Consider the following 23,691-nt stretch of genomic DNA (forward strand, 5'->3'; position numbering starts at 1 on the left):
TGCTCTATCCAACACTCCTCCTGCCCTATCCAATATTCCTCCTGCTCTATCCAACAATCCATCTGTCCTAGCCAACACGACTCCTGCTCTATCCAACATTCCTCCTGCCCTAGCCAACACGCCTCCTGCTCTATCCAACACTCCTCCTGCTCTTTCCAACTGTCCTCCTGCTGTATCCAACACTCCTCCTGCACTATCCAATACTCCTCCTGCTCTATCCAACATTCCTGCTGCTCGAACAACACTCCTCTTGCCCTATCCAACACTCCTCCTGCTCTTTCCAACTGTCCTCCTGCCCTCTCCAGCACTCCTCCTGCCCTATCCAACACTCTCCCTGCCCTATCCAACACTCATCCTGCTCTATCGAACACTCCTCCTGCCCTAAGCAATACTACTCCTGCCCTATCCAATACTCCTCCTGCCCTATCCAACACTCCTCCTGCTCTATGCAACACTCCTCATGCACTATTCAATACTCCTACTGCCCTATACAACACTCCTCCTGCACTATCCAAAACTCCTCCTGCACTATCCAACACTCCTCCTGCCCTGTCCAACTTTCCTCTTGCTCTATCCAACAATCCACCTGCCCTAGCCAACACGACTCCAGCTCTATCCAACAGTCCTCCTGCTCTATCCAACATTCCTCCTGCCCTAAGCAATACTCCTCTTGCCCTATACAATACTCCTCCTGCCCTATCCAATACTCCTCCTGCCCAATCCAACACTCCTTCTGCACTATTCAATTCTCCTACTGCACTATCCAACACTCCTCCTGCCCTATCCAACAATCTTCCTGCCCTATCCAACACTCCTCCCGCTGTATCCAACACTCCTGCTGCACTATTCAATACACCTCGTCCACTCTCCAATACTCCTCCTGCACTATCCAACACTCCTCCTGCACTATCCAACACTCCTCCTGCTCTATCCAATACTCCTCCTGCTCTATCCAACACTCCTCCTGCCCTATCCAACTTTCCTCTTGCTCTATCCAACACTCCTCCTGCCCTATCCAATATTCCTCCTGCTCTATCCAACAATCCATCTGTCCTAGCCAACACGACTCCTGCTCTATCCAACATTCCTCCTGCCCTAGCCAACACGCCTCCTGCTCTATCCAACACTCCTCCTGCTCTTTCCAACTGTCCTCCTGCTGTATCCAACACTCCTCCTGCACTATCCAATACTCCTCCTGCTCTATCCAACATTCCTGCTGCTCTAACAACACTCCTCCTGCTCTATCCAACACTTCTCCGGCTCTGTCCAATACTCCTCCTGCCTTATCTAGCACTCCTCCTGTCCTAAACAACACTCCTCCTGTCCTATCCAACACTCCTCCTGCCCTCTCCAACACTCCTCCTGCCCTATCCAATACTCCTCCTGCCCTCTCCAACACTCCTCCTGTCCTATCCAACACTCCTCCTGCCCTATCCAACACTCCTCCTGCCCTCTCCAACACTCCTCCTGTCCTAAACAACACTCCTCCTGCTGTATCCAACAGTACTCCTGCTGTATTCAATACACCTCCTGCCCTATCCAACACTCATCCTGCACTATCGAACACTCCTCCTGCCCTAACCAATACTACTCGTGCCCTATGCAAAACTCGTCCTGCTCTATCCAACACTCTTCCTGATCTCTCCAACACTCCTCCTGCACTATCCAACACTCCTCCTGCTCTATCCAACACTCCTCCTGGACTATCCAACACTCCTCCCCAATCCAACACTCCTCCTGGCCTATCCAACACTCCTCCTGCCCTATCCAAAACTCCTCCTGCCCTATCCAATACTCCTCCTGCCATATCCAACTTTCCTCCTGCTCTATCCAACACTCCTCCTGCCCTATCCAATACTCCTCCTGCCCTATCCAACATTCCTCCTGCTCTTTCCAACTGTCCTCCTGCTGTATCCAGCACTCCTCCTGCTCTATCCAACACTTCACCGGCTCTATCCAATACTCCTCCTGCCCTATCCAACACACTCCCTGCGCCTCTCCAGCACTCCTACTGCTCTATCCAACACTTCACCGGCTCTATCCAATACTACTCCTGCCCTATCCAATACTCCTCCTGTCCTATCCAACACTCCTCCTGCTCTTTCCAACTGTCCTCATGCACTATTCAACACTCTTCCTGCCCTATCCAATACTCCTCCTGCTGTATTCAACACTCCTCCTGCCTTATCCATGCCAATTCATACCAACTCATGTCCTCACCTACGAAGTCCTTTCTTTCCCTCATGGTTGTATTCATATGTTTAGATGAAATCACAATGACCTCACAAAAATCCATCCCATACAATTTATTTATACGCATTTTGGGAATGCCATGCTTTGCAGGACTTATACACTTGATGGTAAGCTCTTAGGGATTGTTGCTGAACAAAGAAACCTTGGATTGCAGGTTCATAGCTCCTTGAAAGTGAAGTCACAGGTAGATAAGATAGTGAAGAAGGCATTTGGTATGCTTTCCTTTATTGGCCCGAGTATTGTGTACAGGAGTTGGGAGGTCATGTTGCGGCTGTACAGGACATTGGTGTGGCGACTGTTGGAATATTGTGTGCAGTTCTGATCTCCATCCTTTTGGAAAGAAGTCGTGAAACTTGAAATGGTTCAGAAAATATTTACAAGGATGTTGCCAGGGTTGGAGGATTTGAGCTATAGGGAGAGGCTGAACAGGTTGGGGCTGTTTTCCCTGGAGTGTCGAAGGCTGAGGGGTGACCTTATAGAGGTTTACAAAATTATGAAGGTCATGGATAGGGTAAATAGGCAAAGTCTTTTCCCTGGGGTCGGGGAGTCCAGAACTAGAGGGCATAGGTTAAGGGTGAGAGGGGAATGATATAAAAGAGTCCTACGGGGCAACGTTTTCATGCAGAGGGTGGTACATGTATGGAATGATCTGTCAGAGGAAGTGGTGGAGGCTAGTACAATTGCAACATTTAAGAGGCATTTGGATGGGTCCCTGAATAGGAAGGGTTTGGAGGGATATGGGCCGAGTGCTGGCAGGTGGGACTAGATTGCTTTGGGATATCTGGTCGGCATGGACGGATTGGACCGAAGGGTCTGTTTCCGTGTTGTACATCTCTATGACTCTGTGACTCTATGACTAATGTGACAAAGGTTTTTCCAATTTTCTAACATAAGAAATATTGAGCATGGAAATCAACAGAAACCAGGAAAAACGGAATGTTATTTATTTGTGGGATTCCATTGCTGGTGTACTGAAGTCAAGACAGATGAACAGCAGAACATCTTGAGCAAGTTCACAACTTTTAATGCATAACAGTGAGAAACCCTTGAAAAGGATCACAAAAGAAAATCTGGATATTGGGATTCAAATAATTTAGTGGTTATTTCTGACAGGATGCAGGCAGGTTGAGTTGAACGGACTTTTTCTATACTGTAGATCTCTTTGACTCTGTGACTCTCATAGGGTAGCAACATTAAAGTTCTGTGATTATATTTGTAGGACTTCTAGCTGCAGAGCATCTGAAAGGGAAAAATAGACAGTGCAAGTTTACTGGTAATCACAAATTACGTACTGCAGCTAGGATGATTCACAAGGGTGAATCAGTAGATGTTGCGTATCAGGACTTTCAAACAGATTTTGACAAGTTTCCACACAAGAGATTAGTAAGGAAAATTAAAGCTCATGGTATCAGAGGTAACATATTGACATGGATAGAGAACTGGTTGGTAGACAAGAAGCAGAGTTGGAACAAACGGATCCTTTTTAGAGTTGCAGGTAGTGATGAGTGGGATGCCACAGGGTTGAGTGCTGGGACCTCAGCTGTACATTCATGATATACATCAACAATTTGGATGAAGGAATTGAATGCAATATCTCCAAATCTGCAGACAACACTGAGCTGGGTAGCAGTGTGTGCTGTGAGGAGGATGCTAAGAGGCTGCAGGGTGACTTGGACAGGCTGGCTGAGTGAGCAAATCCACTATAATGTGAATAAGCGTGAGGTTATCCACTTTGGTCACAAAACAGGAAGGCAGATCATTATTTGAATGGTGGCAGTTTAGGAAAAGTGAGGTGTAATGAGACCTGGATTTCATGGTTGAACAGTCACTGAAGGTTGGCATGTAGGTGCAGCAGGTGGTGAGGAAAGCTAATGGCAGGCTGGCCTTCATAGCGAGAGGACATGAGTATAGGAGTAAGGATGTATTGTTACAGTTATACAGGGTCTTGGTGAGGTCACATCCAGAGTATTGTGTTCAGTTTTAGTCCCCTAGTCTGAGGAAGAACATTCTTGCTATTGAGGGAGTCCAGCAAAGGTTCACCAGACTGACTCCGCAATGGCAGGATTGACACATGAGAAAAGATTGGATTGACTGGGCTTGTACTCACTGGAATTTAGATAAATGAGGGGGGTAATCTCATAGAAACATATAAAATTCTGATGAGACTGGACAGACTAGATGCGGAAAGAATGTTCCCAATGTTGGGAATGTCCAGAACTAGGGATCGCATTTTAAGAATAAGGGGTAAGCTCTTCAGGACTGAGATGAGGAAGGATCTCTTCACTTAGAGAGTTGTGTATCTGTGGAATTCTCTCCCACAGGAAGCTGTTGGGGCCGATTCATTAGATATATTCAAGAGGGAGCTGGATATGGCCCTTGCAGCTAAAGGGATCATGGGATTTGTGGAGCGGGTGGGAATGGGAGACTGAGATTGCATGATAAGCCATGGTCATATTGAATGGTGCAGGCTCAAAGGGCTGAATGGCCTACTCCTGCACTTATTTTAGAAGTTTCTATGTAAGGATATGATTGGATAACATAAGCACATGTATTATTTCAAATAATGTGGTCTAACATCATGCATGTATACTACCGTGGATTGTGAACAATACAAATATGATTTGGTAGAGATAGCAGTGAGTAAAGCGTAACATCTTGATTGGAAATGATTATTGGTAGCAATAATCAATTGAAGCTTGTTATCTGTAAGAATAGTATAAAATTTTTGTTCTTGCAATCAAGAATTTGAACTGTATGCCATTTTAGATATATGCTGTCTCACATATGCACAAATAAATGTTTAAACAAAAAAACCTGAATCATACCTAGTCGAAGAGGAAATAAAGTGCTAAACTCACCATTTCAGTATCTATCCCATAATTGTGATATCTGCAATGCATTAATATTTGGAAAAGGTGATCTGACATGCTTTAAGTCAAGGAAGCCAGGAAGTTCATATTGTTAAAGAAAATCATTTGAAATAAACTATATGTGATAAATATTTGGAATGCATAACACATCATGCTTCAAAGTTTGTGCGAAGATTTGTAGCTCGGGTGCTCGTTGTTGTGGTTCTGTTCGCCGAGCTGGAAGTTTTTGTTGCAAACGTTTCGTCCCCTGTCTAGGAGGACCAACCACTACAGCGGACAGCTGAAACTGACAACCGGAAGCGGCAGGGACAGACCACTATAAACACCGGAGGAAACATCAAAGAAGCGCTTCGCAGGAGGCTCCCAAGCACTGATGATGTCGCCTAGCCAGGGGACGAAACGTTTGCAACAAAAACTTCCAGCTCGGCGAACAGAACCACAACAACATCATGCTTCCTTTCGCCCTGCAAGCATATCAAATAAAACAAAAAGCAAAATCATAAAGAGACAGAAAATCTAAAAAAAAAGAAAATTGTGTAAACCACTTAGCAGAACAGGCAACATCTGTGGAGAAGGGATAAAAGTCACTTTATAAGTCTTGTGACTCTCCACAAGCTTATCCTGGTTTATAACAAATTGCATACTAAATGCTGCTAGCTGTAAACAAAACAAATTTGTTTTGTTCGCAGCTATTTGTATATCTAAACATTTATTCTTTTTTGTTTGCTTACCATCTAAATTAGCAAAATGAGTTACAAGAATCGGATTTGGGAATATTTCATACTTTGTTGCGGTCAGATGTCAACAGCCTTAGATCTCATTGTTGTTCCTCTGCGATTGAGTAGTCATTAAAATGTCGCAGTTAACCAAACAGGCAAATCTAGAAAATGATCATAAAGCTGATGAATATCAAATAAAAAGCTGTGTGCATAATGAATATAAATAAGCTGTTCAAAGGACAAAGAAATTACAATTCATAGATGAACCTCACCCTGTTTTACATACATCTGCCACATATTCATTTTCCATCAAAGGTCCCTGGATAACAATAAGGAGGGACAAGTATACCTGATTTTTCTTGTTCCTGGCATGGGAACATTGGGAAAAAAATTAGGGAAACAAGTTCCTTGGTCTATGATGCTGTGCCATTTCAAGAAGCTTATTTACATAAACAGCTTTTGGCAAAACAAGCAGCGTGTCATTATTAATTGTTTTTGCCTTGTGATGTGCAAAGCTGACCAACAGCAACTGGAGTAATCTCAGAATACAATGTTTTGTTAAATGGAATATTTTGAAATAAGCAGTCCAAGTGTGATAAATATTTGGAATGCTTGGCAAATTCTGTATTTCTTTCTGCCTACAAGCATGACAAATTAAATAAAACAAAAAGCAAAAAAATAGAGAAGCCAAAAATCTAAAATTCAAATGCTATAACGGCAATCTACCTGGCTCTATAGCAAGCCTGTTAGCAGCTTCTAGATCCACCAACCATCCACACCTCCTAGGATTGCCTTTGGGATTCAAGCATTTGTTGTGAAATTCACAGAATCCCTACAGTGTGGAAGCAGGCCATTCAGCCTATCAAGGAGAAAGTGAGGACTGCAGTTGCTGGAGATCAGAGCTGAAAATGTGTTGCTGGAAAAGCGCAGCAGGTCAGGAAGCATCCAAGGAGCAGAAGAATCGACGTTTCGGGCATGAGCCCTTCTTCAGGAGAAGCTCTTGAAGAAGGGTTCATACCCGAAAAGTCGATTCTCCTGCTCCTTGGATGCTGCCTGACCTGCTGAGCTTTTCCAGCAACACATTTTCAATTCAGCCTATCAAGTCCATATCAACCCTCCAAAGTACCTCCTACCCAAACTCACTCAACTCACATCCTACCCTATTCCTGTAACCCTTCATTCCCCATCGCTTATTCACCTAAACTGCCATCTTTGGACTGTGGAAGGAAACCAGAGCACCCGATGGAAACCCACACAGACACAGGGAGAATGTGCAAAGTCAAAACAGATGCCGAAGGTAGAATCAAACCTGGGCCGCTGGTGCTGTGAGCCACCGTGCCACTCTTTGAAAAAGTTGTCTAATTCTCTCGCAGGTTCCCTGGAGAACAACAACAGGCATCCACAGTTCACCATTTTATTTTAAAATCTTGGATTTGAGCTCAGAATTTACCTTTTCCTGTGCAGGAGGACTCTCTGTTTCCAAATCTTGCTTGCAAAGAAATGCTACCTAATCAGTTATGCATTCCAAATTTTAACCACATCCAGATAGTTTATTTCAAATTTTGTACAGAGCAATATGAATCATCTGATTTTCTTGACTGGAAGGTCGAAGTACAACAGATCCCCATTTTATAAATGCTCATGCATTATTGACACAACTATCACTGCAGAAAATACTCTGCAGCTTAGGGTCTTTCTCATATAAATATTGCAGAACGTGCTTACATTTGGATATCCCCATTGTTTCTAATTTCTCCCTGCTATGCAGTTACGTTTATGAAAGGTGGTGAACTTCAACAAAGTATTAAACAGAACAGCCATGGAATCCTTAGAGGAACAATGAATGAAGAGCAGAGGTTGGCCACTTGACCCTTGAACCTAGCTCTATTATTCAATAAGATCAGAACTGATCTGATATTAAATGCATGTTCCTGCCTATTTGATTAGTTAGTAAGGAATTATCTGCCTCTGTCTTAAAATTATTTTCACTAGCTTTTGAGAAGGATAGTTCCAAACACTCAGAAATAAAGTATTTCTACTTTTCTCTGTCTTAAATGGGTAACATCTATTTCTGAAGTTGTGATGCCTAGCTGTTGATATTCCCATCTACCCTGTCATGGCCCCTCACATTATTGAATGTTTCAATCAGGTCATTGCTTTTTCTTCTAAACTCAAGCTTAGCCTGTTCAGCCTATCCACAGAAAACAGTGCTCCATAACTGGGATTAGTTCACTTATAAATGCATCCATGCATTTATTTTCTTCCTTAAGACGGAGACCATACTGCAGATAGTAGTCCAGAAGTGGTCACGCCAATGTTCTGTACAGCTGAATTATAGCTGAAAATGTGTTGCTGGAAAAGCGCAGCAGGTCAGGCAGCATCCAAGGAGCAGGAGAATCGACGTTTCGGGCATGAGCCCTTCTTCTCCTGCTCCTTAGATGCTGCCTGACCTGCTGCGCTTTTCCAGCAACACATTTTCAGCTCTGATCTCCAACATCTGCAGTCCTCACTTTCTCCCACAACTGAATTATAACAAACCTACGTTTGTATTCACTTCCTCTCACAATAAACCATAATATTGGACTGAATCTGTGAAATTGTTCCACAAGTGTCTTTGCTGCTAAATTGTTTTCCTAATCTAGTCTAGTTATCTCTGCCCTTGTTCCTTCACACTCACCCTAATTTAACTTAGCACAGACGTTTCTAATTCAGATTTCTCACTCTCAAACTGAATGCCAACTTCTACCATGTTAAAGTCACCTTTTTCTTGCCTATGCCTGACCACCTCCAGTTACTTAATTAATGACCTTCCCTCCATCAGGTCATAAGTGGAGATGTTTGCAAATGATTGTATAATGTTCAACTATATTTGTGACTCCTAAGATTCTGAAGCAGTCCATGTCCATAGGCTTGAATTGGGCTGAAAAGTGGCAGGTAACTTTTACTTCACACAAATGTCAGGTAATGATCACCTCTAATAAGAGAAAATTTAACCTTCACCACTTGACATTCAATGGTATTTCTATCATTGAATTCCCCACTATTAACATCCGGGGTGGGGGGAGTTCCCATTGACAAGAAATTACACTGGACTTGACATTAAAATATGATGGCTACAAGAGCAGATCAGAGGCAAGGAATCCTGCAGCCACTAATTCACCTCCTAACTCCACAAACCTTGTTCTCCATCTACAAGGCACAACTGAGGAGTGTGATGTAATATTCCTTGCTTGCCCGAATGGATGCAGCTCGAACAACACTCAAGGATTTTTACATCCTGCAGGACAAATTAGCTCTCTTTATCGGCACCACTTTCACAAAAATCCACATCTTTCATCACCAACATTCATTAGCAGCAGAAATTGACCAAAAATCCTTCAACAGCACTTTCCAAACCCACAAAGACTTCCATCTAGAAGGACAAGGGCAGCATATATGTGAGAACACCACTACCTATAAGTTCCCCTCAAAGTCACTTACCATCCTGACTCGGAAGTATATCACTATTCTTTCAGTGTCAGAGGGTCAAAATCCTTGAATTCCATCCTTAACAATATTTTCAATCTACCAACAGCACTTTGATGGCAACATAGCAACTCAACACCAGTTTCTCAAGGGTCTCTAGAGATGGGCACTAAATGCTGGCCCAGCCAGCGACACCCACATCCCTCATTCCACAAGTGAATAAGCAAAAACATTACATGTTACCAGATCCAAAATAACCTACTCACTGATGGGACTCACAATATATCGTTCCTGGGTAAGTATTCTTATCCATCACGTGATGCAATGTCAACAGTGAGCAGTCAGCCTTCAGCTTCTCAACCCAGATTAGAAGTTCTTCAAGCTGCAAAACCTTTAGTTCAGATGTATTTGCTCTGGATCAACTTGGTGTCCAGTAACTTCTACCTGCTGCAACAGCAATATTCCTCCCAAATTGGATCACTATCATAGTTGATATAACTATATTAATCAATACACTTCATATAATAATACATACTTTTGGAACATATGGGACTTGAACCAGGCGGGTCTTGAACCAGAGTCTCCTGACCCAGAGGTAAAGACACTGTCACTGCACCACAAGACCACCAATTAATGCACTTTCCTGTATTTTTAATAAGTAAAATGACCTGTAGCAATCTTATATTTAGCAACTATTTTTAAGAAATAAATAGAACTGATACAAACTGAAGACCTTACTTTTACTTTAAAGGCAAGCAATATCCCTCAATCCTACTCTTTAATCCGCCTCTTTCCCTGTACTCACGTCATGTTGCTGTTTTGTGACGTCACTCTGCTGCTGGTCTCAGCAGGTCGGCCACTCAACTTCCATCTTCCATCGTTCCCCATTCACTTCTCTCTCTGGATAGATTATATCTTACAGTAAAATATGTCCAGGCTTCTTTTTACAAATTCACTCTTTAAACCAAATTTACGGCTTTATTTACTTGGCCTTCCTCTCACTCAGATAAAGTCTCCACTCACCTTAGCTATGCTCCTTTCGCAAGTCAGTGAGTTGATGTCACAGAGACTAGGCAGTAGGGGAGTTCTTGGGGGTGTTGAAATTGGGGAGAGCAGTAAAGGAAGATGCTCCATGCAATAATGAGAACAGTAGTTCCCGAGCCAGAGTTAGAGACAGAGTGAAGTACAGATCGAATTTGGTAGCAGCTACCCTCATGGAAGACCGAAGGTTAATACTGATCTTCATGCACGGTTGAGCTTCTCTCTGGACATCACACTGACATGAATTAAATTGAGTGGCAGCTTTGAACAAAGTTGGCAGTATCTAGTGCTGTGGTTGTCTCTGGAGGTCTTGTGGAAAGAGGTTGACCCTATTCTGCATCATCCAATCTGCCAGGTCCTCCAGATACCTGGTGACAAAACAGGGAGCTACCTTCCCTTTCTCAATTTGTCACATACAGGAACTGCGAAGGGCAGTTCCTCCCTGATCCAGCTTGACCTGGTGCATAGCTGCATTTGAAAATGGAACTGGGAATCTCAGGAAGTCCCAGTCATACAGAGTACTTCTGCCACTGGTGAGCATATGATAGCACAAACAGCCTGCTGTGGAGATTTGGTACATTTATAATGAATATAATAGCAAATTTATTGTCACTTGGATTGTTGAAAATACAGTGAGATGTGTCTAAGTCGCCACAATTTGGTGACATTTTAGTTACAGAAATTATTAAAAGCAAAAAAAGCAATAATTGAGACAAAGTTAATCTTTTGTTCCCTCCATAGTAATCTGAGTTTGTTGAGTGGCTACGGGACCCCTCATCAGAACAGTTCTAAAGAAAGATTACTGGACCTGAAATGTTAACTCTGCTTTCTCTCCACAGGTGGTGCCAGACCGGCTGAGTTTCTCCAGCAATTTCTGATTTTGTTATTGTATTCTGCATCTTTGTTGAAATAAGCCAATTGAGCAATTGAAGTACATATCTTGGACTGCAATTCTGTGCTATCCCCGATGCATGACAAACCAAGCAGGATGCAATTTTTAGTTGTTTCTGCCTGTCGAAACTGATTGTCATTTGCAAAGGTGACCATTAGCAATTGAAACAAGTGACAGATGAAAAATACTTTTGCTTAGATTTGAAATTTGTCAGTGTTGTCCTGTTGTGCCTCCACTTTAGTTTATTAACTTAGCACGACAAAAACTGTTTCCCACCATCAGTAAAGCAGGAATCGGTTATGCATCACTTTAAAGTGATTATTTTAAAATCATCAGAAAGCCTTGCACAGTGCCTCTCAAGTCTGCTCAACTCCTGCCCGCATCAATTGCAAAACAACCCTAGAGGAATTCGAGGAAAGCATGCTTTTTTTTTGCCGAATCATTACACTGATAGGATATTAAAATGCACAAGCAGACTACAGATGTGGCCTCTAAATCGCCTGTGTACTAAAGATGAAAATGGCCAACTACCATAGCCATGGTCATGTTGCTGCGCTCTTAAACTTGAATCAGAAAGCTGTGAGTCATATGGATCAGTTGCCATGGAGCTCTGACTGAGTGTTAACAGCTGCAATGTCCCCTTAATTTCTTGCACTTTCTGAAAAATGTAATCACTGTGGAGTTAAAGGCCAATCTCTGAGATCTGATCGCTGTCTAGGGAAAAAACAAGTAGTGGAAAGTTAGGTGCCTTTTACTTAAAAACACTTCAGCCAGCCCATCCTGCCCTTATCATTCTCTGTTCTCCAGCAGCCAGCTTCTGCAGTTTTCTTCCTTCACTACTTTGATAGCTCTTACCCCTTTCCACCCTCACAGACTGCAGCCTTCTTGCTTCTGGAGTTTGGATTCTCATCAAATATTTATTTATCAAGCTATTTGAAGATTCACACAAACAGAAAAGGCTTGTAGTGCCCTTTCTGAGGAAAGATCTCAAGTGCTTTATATTTTGTGAATAAGTAATTGCAGTGGTTATTCTGCAGAGTCAGCATATTTAACGTGAATTTTTTTTGTTATTCATGTCTGTGCTTATGTGAGTGGAAAAAGAAAATGATGTCTTGAAAAGGGTCCACGTTTTAGAAGAGGAGATATTGTAGGTCTTAAAATGCATAAAGATAGATAAAACCCCAAGACCTGATCAAGTGTATCCCAGGGACATTGTGGGAAACTAGGGAATAAATTGTAGGGTCCCAGCAGAAATATTTATATCACCACCAGCCAAGGATGAGTTGCTGGAAGACTGGATATTAGCTAATGTTGTGCCATTGTTTTAAAAATGCTGCAAGGAAAAGGGAACTACAGACTAGTGAGCCTGTGGTGGGTTTGTTGTTGGAGGGTATTCCAAGGGACAGGATCTGCATGTATTTGGAAAGGCAAGGACTGATTAGGAATAGTCAGCATGGCTTTGTGCCTGGGGAAATCATGTCTCACAGACTTGATTATGTTTTTTGAGGAGGTGACCAAGAAGATGGATGAAGGCAGAGTGGTAGAAGTTGTCCTTAGCAAGGCCTTCAACAAGATTTTGCATTTTAGACTGGTTAGTAAGGTTAGATCACATGGGATCCAGGGAAAGCTAGCCAATTGGATTCAAAATTAGCCTGACAGTCGAATCCAGAGGATGATGATAGAGAGCTGTTCTTCAGAATGGAGGCCTGTCACCAGAAGTGACCAAAACCAGTGCTGGTTCTACTGTTGTTTGTCATTTATGTAAATGATTTGGATGAGAATATAAGAGGTATGGTTCCCAAGTTTGTGGATGATACTAAAATTGGTGGTGTCTAGTGGACAATAAAGAAGGTTATCTAAGAATACAAAGGAATCTTAATCAACTGGGTCAGTGGGTCGATGATTAGAGATTAATGCAGATAAATGTGAGAAGTTGCATTTTGATAAAGCAAACCAGGGCAGGACTTACACCATTAATGAAAGGTCCTTGAGGAACGTTGCCAAGCAGAAAGACCTAGGCTGCAGGGATATAGTTCCTTGAAAGTGGTATCTTAAGTTGATAGGGTGGTGAAGAAGGCATTTGGTATGCTTGCCTTCATCAGCCAGAGCATTAAGTACAGGAATTTGTCTGTCATGTTACAGCTGTACAATACATTGGTGAGGACACATTTGGAGTATTGCAGACAATTCTGGTTGCTTTGCTTTAAGAAGAATGTTATTATACCGGAAATAGTGCAAAAAACATATGCAAGGATGTTACCAAGACTGGAAGATTTGAGTTATAAGGAAAGGCTGGATAGGCTGGAACTTTTTTCCCTGGAACGTAGGAGGCTGAGGGTTGACCTTACAGAGGTTTATAAAATCATGAGGGGCTTAGGTAAGATGAATAGCAAAGGTCTTTTCTACAGGGTAGGGGAGTCCAAAACTAGATGGCATAGGTGTAAGGTGAGAGGAGTGAGATTTAAAAGGGACCTGAGGGACAACTGTTTCACACAGAGGGTGGTGTGTATATGGAACGAGCTGCCAGAGGAAATGATGGAGGCAGGTACAATTACAACATTTAAAAGACATTTGGACAGGTATATGGAAAGGAAAGGTTTATAGGGATATGGACCAAATTCAGGCAAATGGGACCAGTTCAGTGCCTGGTAGGCATGGATGATTTGGGCCGAAGGGTGCTCTAGGACTGTATGACTCTGCGCCTTTATTGTCGCCAAGGTCAACATTTGTACCTAACTTGATAAAACTGAGCAGTTTGTGAGAGGACATCAGGGACCAGTTAAGGAACAACTATTTTGACACTTGAATGGAGTCACATTTGTGTCGGACTGGATAAGAGCGACATGTCCATACCAAGTGAACATCCATGCAGCTATTGGAGCAATCCAACAGCTCCTGCAATTGCACTTATTATTGTCAGATTTTAATTTCAGATTTCAGACTGTAACGCTTAAATTGAAGTTCTCGAGTTGCAACGATGGGATGTGCACTGCAGCGTTTTGGATTGTTAGTGTGGGAATCTACTCAATTGCTAGTCTAATAACATAGCAAACACACTACCGTGCTCATGTAGCACGCCATTGCAAAAACCATGTTGTTCACCATGGCCCAAGAGTCACAGGTTAAATGTTTTCCATGTCACTGCAATATATTTTCTGTTTTAGTCATTTCAAAATCATCTTTCTGAAGCTGGTACTGTTGTTTTTACACCTGACTGCAGTTGGCTGTCGCACTTTGAAGGCAGAAGCTCCAGTTAAGTCACTAATTTACTTTTATTACCACTCCAAGTTAATTATCCTGACCCATTACATAGTAAATGTACATGACAAGTGCTAAAGTGTATTAAATTTAATTGATTTGCATTGTAACTGTGTGTCTTTTGAAATAAAGGTGTTGAATTCTGTTGAACCATAGTATTTTAAGACTGATGATACAGCTGGATCACAAATATAAATAGCCTGTGATAGAAAGAAAATGCAGACCTTAGAATTAATGAAGGTTTTACATTCAGAGTAGTAAAACCATCTTTTCAGTTGCTGCTATAATTTTAGTTATTCACAGCATTCCACAGAAGCACAGAATCATTGTGGCGCAGAAGGAGGATATTCAGCCCTCCATTGTCTGTACTGGCTCTATTACCCAGCTCTAATCTCCTGCCATTTCTCCACATCCCTGCAAACAATTGCTCTCCAGAAAAATTCCAATGTTGTCTTGAAGGCCTTAATTGATGCGTATTTTCTGCTCCTATTCATAAAACTTAGGTGGGCTAAAATATCTTGTGTATTATCCACTGGTCTGACCCCCATCAGCTTTCACATACCACAAAAAAAAGCTCATCAGCATCAATGGGAAGAATGCTGCTGCTTTTGATGAGACACTAATGAGGTGATGCCTGGTCCAAGGTGGAAAGGTTCCATCTCATGTCACTTCCACGCTCAGACAGTTCCTCCTCTTTGTCCTCAGCCCTACACATGTTGAAAATCCTGTCTCACACTTGTAACAGTAACAGAAATCTTGCTCAGAAGTTGATATTGCTGTTGTTCTACCCACCAATGTTTTCTCATATCCTCTCTTTGCTTTCTTGAGATGCCCCCTGTACGTCCTTCTCAACCCTCCATTGCTTTGTTCCCTTTGTACCTATTGTACATTCCTCTTTTCCTCTTTATTCAGTCCTGAATATTTTTAGACATCCATAGTTCTCTGGACTTGTTGCTCCATCATTTCACCCTCAAGGGAACATGTTGAGCCTGTGCTCCCCAGTACCTCTTTGAGTACCTCCCACTGTTCAACTATAGATTAACTCTCAAGTAACTGTTCTGGTGTCCTCTGGGGAGTTTAGCAATGCAATGCAACTGAATGGCAGTGACCCTGCTGTTCCATCAAACAATTGATCCATTTGCTATAAGGAATGTTGGTCACTGGTCAATGTGTGCTTGGATAACACTCCAGATTATTTTACACTGATTCCCCTGTTGCTATTTGAAATGAGCCTGTGATAGAAAAGTTGAGTGTAATTGCTTCTTTTACAACTTGCTGGCAGAGTTGCCTTGACAAGGTCACAGGTCTTGCTAACAAAACATAGCCTTCCAGCAAAGAGCTTCTCTCCGAGATGTTCACAGGACCTTTGTGGCCGATGCATTTGGTCTCCTGAAGTTAAAAGTCATACTGTATTCCTTTCCTTCATCCTCCTCTGTTCCTCACTTGAAACTAGTGTACAGGTCGTTCTGCTATAATGCGCATTTTGTCAGTGCGAATTCGCTATTACACGTTTGATGAATTGGGAACGTTTTTAAAGCATATACTTTTAAAAGCTGTGTTAGTTATAGCACAATTACAGATTCAGCACTTTAAACACTGTTTCTAAAGCACTGTTTTTCTATAACGTGGGGATGCACAAGAACGGAACCATCGTGGTTTCGAAGAGCTGACTATACTTAAATACTGGGTAAAGGTATGTACATGTTATTTTACTAGGCTAGTGATGGAGCAGCCTGGACTAATGAAGCAGCGAACATGAAGTCAAGCCTAGTTATAAGGCAACTCAGGTTTTAAAATTCTCGAACTAAAACATTGACATTGATAAAGATCCCTGAAGTGAGATAAGAACTGCGGATCTCTAAATGAATGGGAGTGGATCCTCAAAGCAGAAGTTTCAATCAAGAGACACAAGCCCATCAACAAAGATTTTTAAAACATGTTTTAATTTATCTCAAATTAAATAGTAAAAACCTTAGTGTCCTGTACCCATAATTGTCTTTATTGCACTGTCAAGCCGTTCAGACTCAATTTTAATATTATCAGTGCCTTTGTTTTAGCAAAATGGACAATCTTTCACTTACTACACTAAATTTCCATAAAAATAATAAAAACCATTTCTTCAGTCTCTTTCTTATCATTCATCTGGAAGAATCTGGAAACACGTCAGAAGTGTGATGGAATACTCCTTGCCTGTCTGGATGAGAGCTTCTCCAACTACAAGCTTGAAATGATCCAAGACTAGGCAGCCCACTTAATGGCATCACATCAACAAATATCCACTCCCTCCACTGCATTTGTTCAGTGGCAGACGTATGTAGCATTTTCAAGATGCAATGCAGAAATTCACCAAAGATCCTGAGACTGTGTTTTCCAAACCCTAGACGATTGCAATCTAAAAGGACAAGTACAGAAGATTCAGGGAGACGTCACCACCTGCATTTTCCCTTCCAAACCATTCACCATCCTGACTTGGAAAAAAAATTGCTGTTCTTTCACTATCTTCAGTCAAAATCCTGGAGCTTCCTTCCGAATGGCATTGTGGGTTAACCAACAGTGCATGGACTGCAGTAGTTGTAGAATGCAGCTCACTATTACCTCATCAAGGGCAGCTAGGGACAGTCAGTAAATGTTGGTTCAGATATCAATATCTATGTCCACTGAATTAATAAATATAAAGTCTTGTCCTGCCATTTGGAACTATAATAGTGTAAAAGATCTATCAAGGGTCATTTTCATTTTGCTGACAATGGGTAACATCAAACCAGCACCTCATTCTATACGATGGGAAGCCTACAGCTTAATAGAGCCAGTCTTCAAACACCAGCTTTGGGGCCAGGAGGGGGGGCTAAGACAAAAAAGGAGCCACACAAGAAAAACCGCAGCTCCACCACCAGCAATAACTTCGGAAGGTTTTCAGTTTTGGCTCATCGATTTTTTTCAGGATTTTCTTCTCCTCCCTGCTGAAGGCAGCAGATCTGCAGCCTGCCTGAGCAGTGGCCACACCAAATGTCCCCTTTAGAACTGACTATCACATGGAAGAGGGACAACAGCCTCTGTAACAGGCATCTGTAAGATTGCTGGGAAGGCCTACCGACCACCCATTCATGTCAACAGAAAGCGTTTTAACCCAAGGTTGAACCCTCCACCCAAAGAATAGTTTCCAATTCAACCATTGAAGGCTGAGGGGTAATCTTATAGAGGTTTATAAAATCATGAGGGGCATGGATAGGAATAAATAGTCAGGCCTTTTCCCAGGATAGGGGAGTCCAGAACTAGAAGGCATTGGTTTAAGGTGAAAGGGACTTGAAGGATAACTTTTTCACATAACGAGTGGTGCGTGTATGGAATGAGCTGCCAGAGTAAGTAGTGGAGGCTGGTACAATTACAACATTTAAAAAGTATTTGGATGGGTATATGAATAGGAAGGGATTAGAGAGATATGGGCCAAGTGCTGGCAAATGGGACCAGGTCAGATTGGGATGTGTCGTTGGCTCAGAGAAGATGGACTGAAGGGTCTGTTTCTGTGCTGTATAACTCTATGACTCTATGACTATTTGATGTGAGATTCCTCTGCTTGACCAGAGTACCTGAGGAAGGGACTTTGGGAAACTATATAAGGTAGATCGCCATTAGCTTATGTTGGCACAAAATGTCCAATGATTCAACATTCTCTTAGGTATCAAAGTAAAGTGGTTTTGGATTAGATTCCATCGACCAAGGTGCATGCACCCCAATCTGTGTAGAAAATAAAGTTATTATTCATTGCTTTGAAATAATTTTGAAATGAAAAGGCAAAATCTGTTGAAGATATTTATGCGAATGACTTGGTCATAACAAGTAAGTATCGAAGAATGACTGTTTTGTGTCTCAGCTGGTGTAGTACTGCTGAAATGTGAGATGCAATCCTACAATGGAATACTAAAAAAAATGTCCTGTCTCACCTCTCAGGAAAAATAAAGGGATTTTGTGGTATTAATTCAAAAAGTAGAAAGGAAATTATCACTGGTATCTTGACCAATGTTTATTTTTGATCAAACTTATTAAAACTAAACATCTGATTATTATATAGATTTGTGGGATCTTACCATGTGCAAATTGGCTGTTACAGTTCATAACTTCTCTTGATGATATTTCAAAAGTACTTAATTAGTTGTCAAGCTGTTACAGGATTGCCTGGGATGTTGAAAAGTGCAATGTACAGTAAAGTCTTCATGCTCTTTCATGATTTTAAGAATGTACGTAGTTATGATTACGCAGGTTTTTTGGATTGTCGATAAAAATCTACTGCTCTTCTGAATCACCCATCAATGTAAACTTGACCAGGGTGAGGAAGGGCTAAGATTTAGTGTGGGACCCAGATATGCTGGATCCTTACTTATATATTTTTGGATCAGAATGTTGCACAGCAGGTCAGGCAGCATCCGAAGAGCAGGTAAATAAACATTTCGGGCAAAAGCCCTTCATCGGGTAAGTGATTTCCTGATGAAGGGCTTTTGCCCGAAACCTCGATTTTCCTGCTCCTCAGATGCTGCCTGACCTGCTGTGCTTTTCCAGCACCACTCTGATCTAAACTCTGGTTTGCAGCGTCTGCAGTCCTCACTTTTGCCTACCTAACAATACATATTTGTTCCAGGTCTGCATTGTGATCCCAATCACCAAAAACAAAGCAAAATATTTTAAAAACATAAATGCAAAATAGGATGGAAGCAATGGGGCTGGTATTGCTATCTTTCAGGAGGGATCTAACTCAGAGGTTTGGAAATTTCCCCTCTCAACCTCTCCATTTCTCTAACTTTCCTTCATACTTTAAGATGCTACTTAAAACTTACTCTTTTAGATTTAGACTTTATTGTCATCTCATCTAATATTCCCCTCCTTAGCTTAATGCCAATTTTAAATTTTAAATGCACTATAAAAATGGAAGATATGGTTGGCCTCTCTATGTCACAAAATAGGAGTCTGACTGACAAATGCTCATACTTATGAACTCAATCCAATGCAGCGATGCAATCTTAAACATCTAGCATATGAATGTTTACTATACTTATGAAAGGCTAGTTTATATTACTCTGCATTGTGTTGCCACTTGCATACAAACCAACTTGCAAACGGACTCAAAGCTGGAACTCATTTGCAACCTGGGGTCAGCCTGTATGTAGTTATGGGATGAGAAAGGTGACCATTGAGACATAATAATACAGGAATAAAACCCTGACCCCATTCAAATGACCCGAATGACTGAAATCTTACATTGACAATCCCAGCGCCTACACTGGGGATGCATCCTTTTGCTGATATTTGATTGAGTTCTGAAGTAATATTTTGAAACTGCAGATGTTTGAGGCCTCTGCAATAGTAGTCCAAATGATGAAGTTGTTCAGATCAAGTTAAGTTCTCAGTTAAAATATCAGTTTGTCAACAGAGAATAATTATCAGATCTCACTCCTTACATTTTAGGTTGTTGCAAGCGACATAGATAGTAAGTAGATTTGGAATATGTTTTGTCTGGCAGAAAGTTTCACCTATGCATAAGATTATCAGAGTGTCATGGTTAAGTGTAAAGTGTGGAGTCACGGGCTTGCTGGGGATCAGGTGAATAACATAATACAAATTCTACAACCATTTTCATTCAAAGTAAAAATTGTAACTGACTGCATGAAGCGATTTATCTTGTATCTATCATACTACGCACTTACTGTTTGTGTATGATTTTTATGAAATAAAAAAAATATATATTTTCTTGCACAAATCGCCAGTGGAGGAATTTTTTAGAATAACAAAGATTATTTCATGGCATGTGCACTTGTACTCTGGCCATAGTATTTCAAAATAAACAAGTTGTTTTTTTTTCTCCCTGAGCATGCTGCAAGGTTCGCAAATGTGTTTTGTGAACAGGAGTTATAGTTGAATTTGGACCAGCTACACATTGCAATTTTATTTGTAGCTGTGAGTTCTGAATAAAATCCATTGTGTTTAAAAGCATAGCAAGTGTCGATATATAGATGCAATGGTTGCAAGTATTTTATACACAACCTTCACTGTAAAGTTTGGGGTATAATTTTCTGCTTTAACTGATGGCAACTTGGAAAGGGAAAGACATTTAAGTAGGCAGGATTGTGACACACCTGGACCCTGCCACTGTCCCAACAGCACTGAGATTCAATTCTGAGGAGGATGGCCCATGGTTGACCTTCTCTGAGTCCCTCCAACTGAGCCCTTAAGTGGAGAATTAATGACCACTTAAGGGCATCATTGTTAGGATTAACTCAGTTGCAATGGAGAGTTCTGTCAGAATGGGCCTTACACAGGATCTAAAAGCATTGGGCTGCCTTGTCATCTCTGAGAAAAAGATCCTTTGATCAAATGGAACTTGAAGAATGGTGGCCCACTGAGAGATGTCCATCTACCCTTGCTGTCAAACCATGCCCTCTCCACACATTTCCCTGTCCATCACTCCCTAAACATTACATGCCTGTAGCCTGCATTGCTCTGCAAGCCTGGGACTTTGGTACCTGTCCTTCCTGCAGCAATCCTGGCCTCCTCAAAGCTTCCAGATTTGAGCTGCCAGCAACTCCCAGTAGGCAGGTCTCTCTGTCTCCTGGATTCTCAAATTCAAGGGAGATCCTTAGGCGTGTGATTCGATGAACCTTCCTAAAAGCAGGCAGGACGAGCTTGTTGTTGGCAGTCCAACTGGCAGACAAGACCGCAGTGGGACTATGAGATTTTGTCCTTCCATGTGGCTTCTACCAAGTCAAGTCTTTCAGGCACAGTTTCTAACTGAATTAATTTTCAGTTTACAAATTTAGGATGGAATATGCTTTGATAGTGAAACAGATGCTACTTATTGAATCCACCTTTTCAGCATGACAAAATGCAACACTATTATTCAATAGCACAGGAATATATTATTCTCAAGTGTGAAGCATTAAACTATATGCAAACAACCATGAAGCATTTGAGCTATTAAGACAGTGAAGCAAACTGAGTTTGGAATCTGATTGAAGCACGATCTGTATATATTGGTTCACAGCATCATCCCCTGTTGTCCTTTAATGATGTGCGCGCTATCGCACATCACAGACATTTCTCTATCTTCTCTATTCTTCTCTATTCGTCTCTATTTTTCTCTTTTCTCTTTTTCTATCGGTTAAAAAGCCATTTTATTTCCAACATGGTTCAATCCTGATGGAAAATTATCTGACTCCAAAGATGCTATCCCAAGTCCCTGTATGTTTCCAGCAGATTCTGTTGTCATTCTTAATTTTGAGCGACAGCAATATTTGAATTCATTGGCACTATCTTCACGGGCTGAAGCGTGTTTCTTACCTAAAAATTGACAGTAGGGGTATGGGAGGATGAATCAAAATATGCAAATTTACCAACAGAAAAGGAAAACAACAAATTACTGGATAATTTGCAACTTGTACTTTTACAGATACTCGAATCAAAGCAAATTCTAGAATTTATTTCACTTAAAAATAAGGAGTCTTCCAATTAACATGGAAATGAGGATATTTTCCTTTTATACAGTGAATCTTCAGAATTCTCCTTGTTGAACAGTGGGGGAAGCAGTGCCTTTGAATATTTCTAAGGTAGAATTAGATTCTTCATAAGCAAGGGTGAACAGTTATCCCAGGTAGGAACAAATACATATGGAGCATTCAGATTCTAATTCAAATGGTCATATGTAAGTTAACAGGAAAATCATGACCAATATAAACTATAGATTGTCCTTGGAATAGTTGGTACTCTTAACAGAGGAAATTGCATTGATTTAGTGACAGTCCACTCCAGCGACATGATTTCAGTTTCAGCCATGTAGTTCTTCCAGTTAGAATTCCAATCCCCTTTGGTTAATGGATTGAGCCAATTCGTCATCACATGCAACATTAGCATAAACATTAATCCAACTGCATTATTCACCAGATATGCTATATTTCTTCCAGCACCATCTCAACTTTCCTGTACAGATTTTTATATGTGGTTGTATGAAATACAGCCTCCTTGTTGTAATTTAATCATTATTGGTACTGCTTCCAGGTCAAGGGCCAGAAGGGCACATCATCCAAAAATTACAACTGATCCCTTTAGAAGTCATATAAACTCTTAAAGCTTTTTTTTTTCATTTTTTTTAAACCATGTAGATTGTCCAAATGTTTTAATGTAATTATTGACCTTCCATTCTGATTCTTGTTTAAGGATTGTCCTTTGTTACTATTTCTGATCCATAAGCCAACCCAAGCTTACAGAAGGAAGTGATTTCTTTGGTAAGTACATCATATGTCACCTATTCCCCTATAGGTGCTGAAGATATCAAAAAGTGCTGTGAATTTACAACAAACAGTTCAATTTGTAGAATAAAAAGAAATGTTTTCAGTTTGTAAGAGGGAATAAAAGCCTGCCCTTTTCTTGTGCTAAAACTCCATGCTGGCACTTGTGTTAATGAGACAGCCCAGACTGGAGGTAACCCCGAACATTTTAGGAAATAGTTCACACTCCCTAGGTAGATAGAACAATTGAATGAACCCTCGGTCTGGTGATTTCAGATTCTTTCAGTAAGCGCTGGGGAATCATTGCAATTTACTGTCACAAGGCAGCGTGCAGCATCAGAGACATCCACAGAAGGAAGATAACACAAAACACAAAAGTGGTGCCATTTGGCTGGATTTTCACCTTTGAGGTGGTAATTGGGATTCAAGCCATAACCTTGCATAGTGATCCCTCATTACAGTGGCCATGCCTACCCATCATTTATTTTACCAGAGTCAAGAGCTGGCTAGAGTTAGAATTGCTAACTTCAAAACTGATGGTGATGGGAAAACAGGTGGTCAGATGTTGAGATAGGGAGATTAAGGTACCATTCACTGGGACATCAGACCAGTTCAATAGATAGGTATAAGGGCCAAAACACTCACCCTGAATATTCCTAATATCCTGCTCATTCCTCACTCCCCCTCCCTGTCCCTACCATGTGACCCTCATCTGCAAATGTTAACTGGTCATAAAGCTGTCAAAATAAATATGCTCACAATCATCTTGTAACTATATCAACAACCCCTGCTGACCTGACACCATTATTATTTTTGAACAATGTATTAACAATCCCTCCCATACTGAATTCATTACAATCTTAAAAGTAATTGAAAGATCTCAGCTATCTGTTCATGTGTAATAGCATTGGGAAGAGATGTCT

The 23,691-nt window shown here is 41.3% G+C and overlaps 1 long non-coding RNA gene across 1 annotated transcript; it reads right to left on the reverse strand.

Annotated features, from left to right (window-relative positions):
- Positions 1 to 3,243: 3,243 nt before the first annotated feature.
- On the reverse strand, positions 3,244 to 6,201 carry LOC122548672. The gene is made up of 3 exons (XR_006311300.1): positions 6,115 to 6,201; positions 5,855 to 6,003; positions 3,244 to 3,492 (listed from the first exon to the last, which is right to left on the reverse strand). It is a non-coding gene; the product is annotated as an uncharacterized LOC122548672 (long non-coding RNA).
- Between the last annotated feature and the right edge of the window lie 17,490 nt (positions 6,202 to 23,691).

The sequence above is a fragment of the Chiloscyllium plagiosum genome, chromosome 3 (assembly GCF_004010195.1).
Source record: "Chiloscyllium plagiosum isolate BGI_BamShark_2017 chromosome 3, ASM401019v2, whole genome shotgun sequence".
Classification (NCBI taxonomy): domain Eukaryota; kingdom Metazoa; phylum Chordata; class Chondrichthyes; order Orectolobiformes; family Hemiscylliidae; genus Chiloscyllium; species Chiloscyllium plagiosum.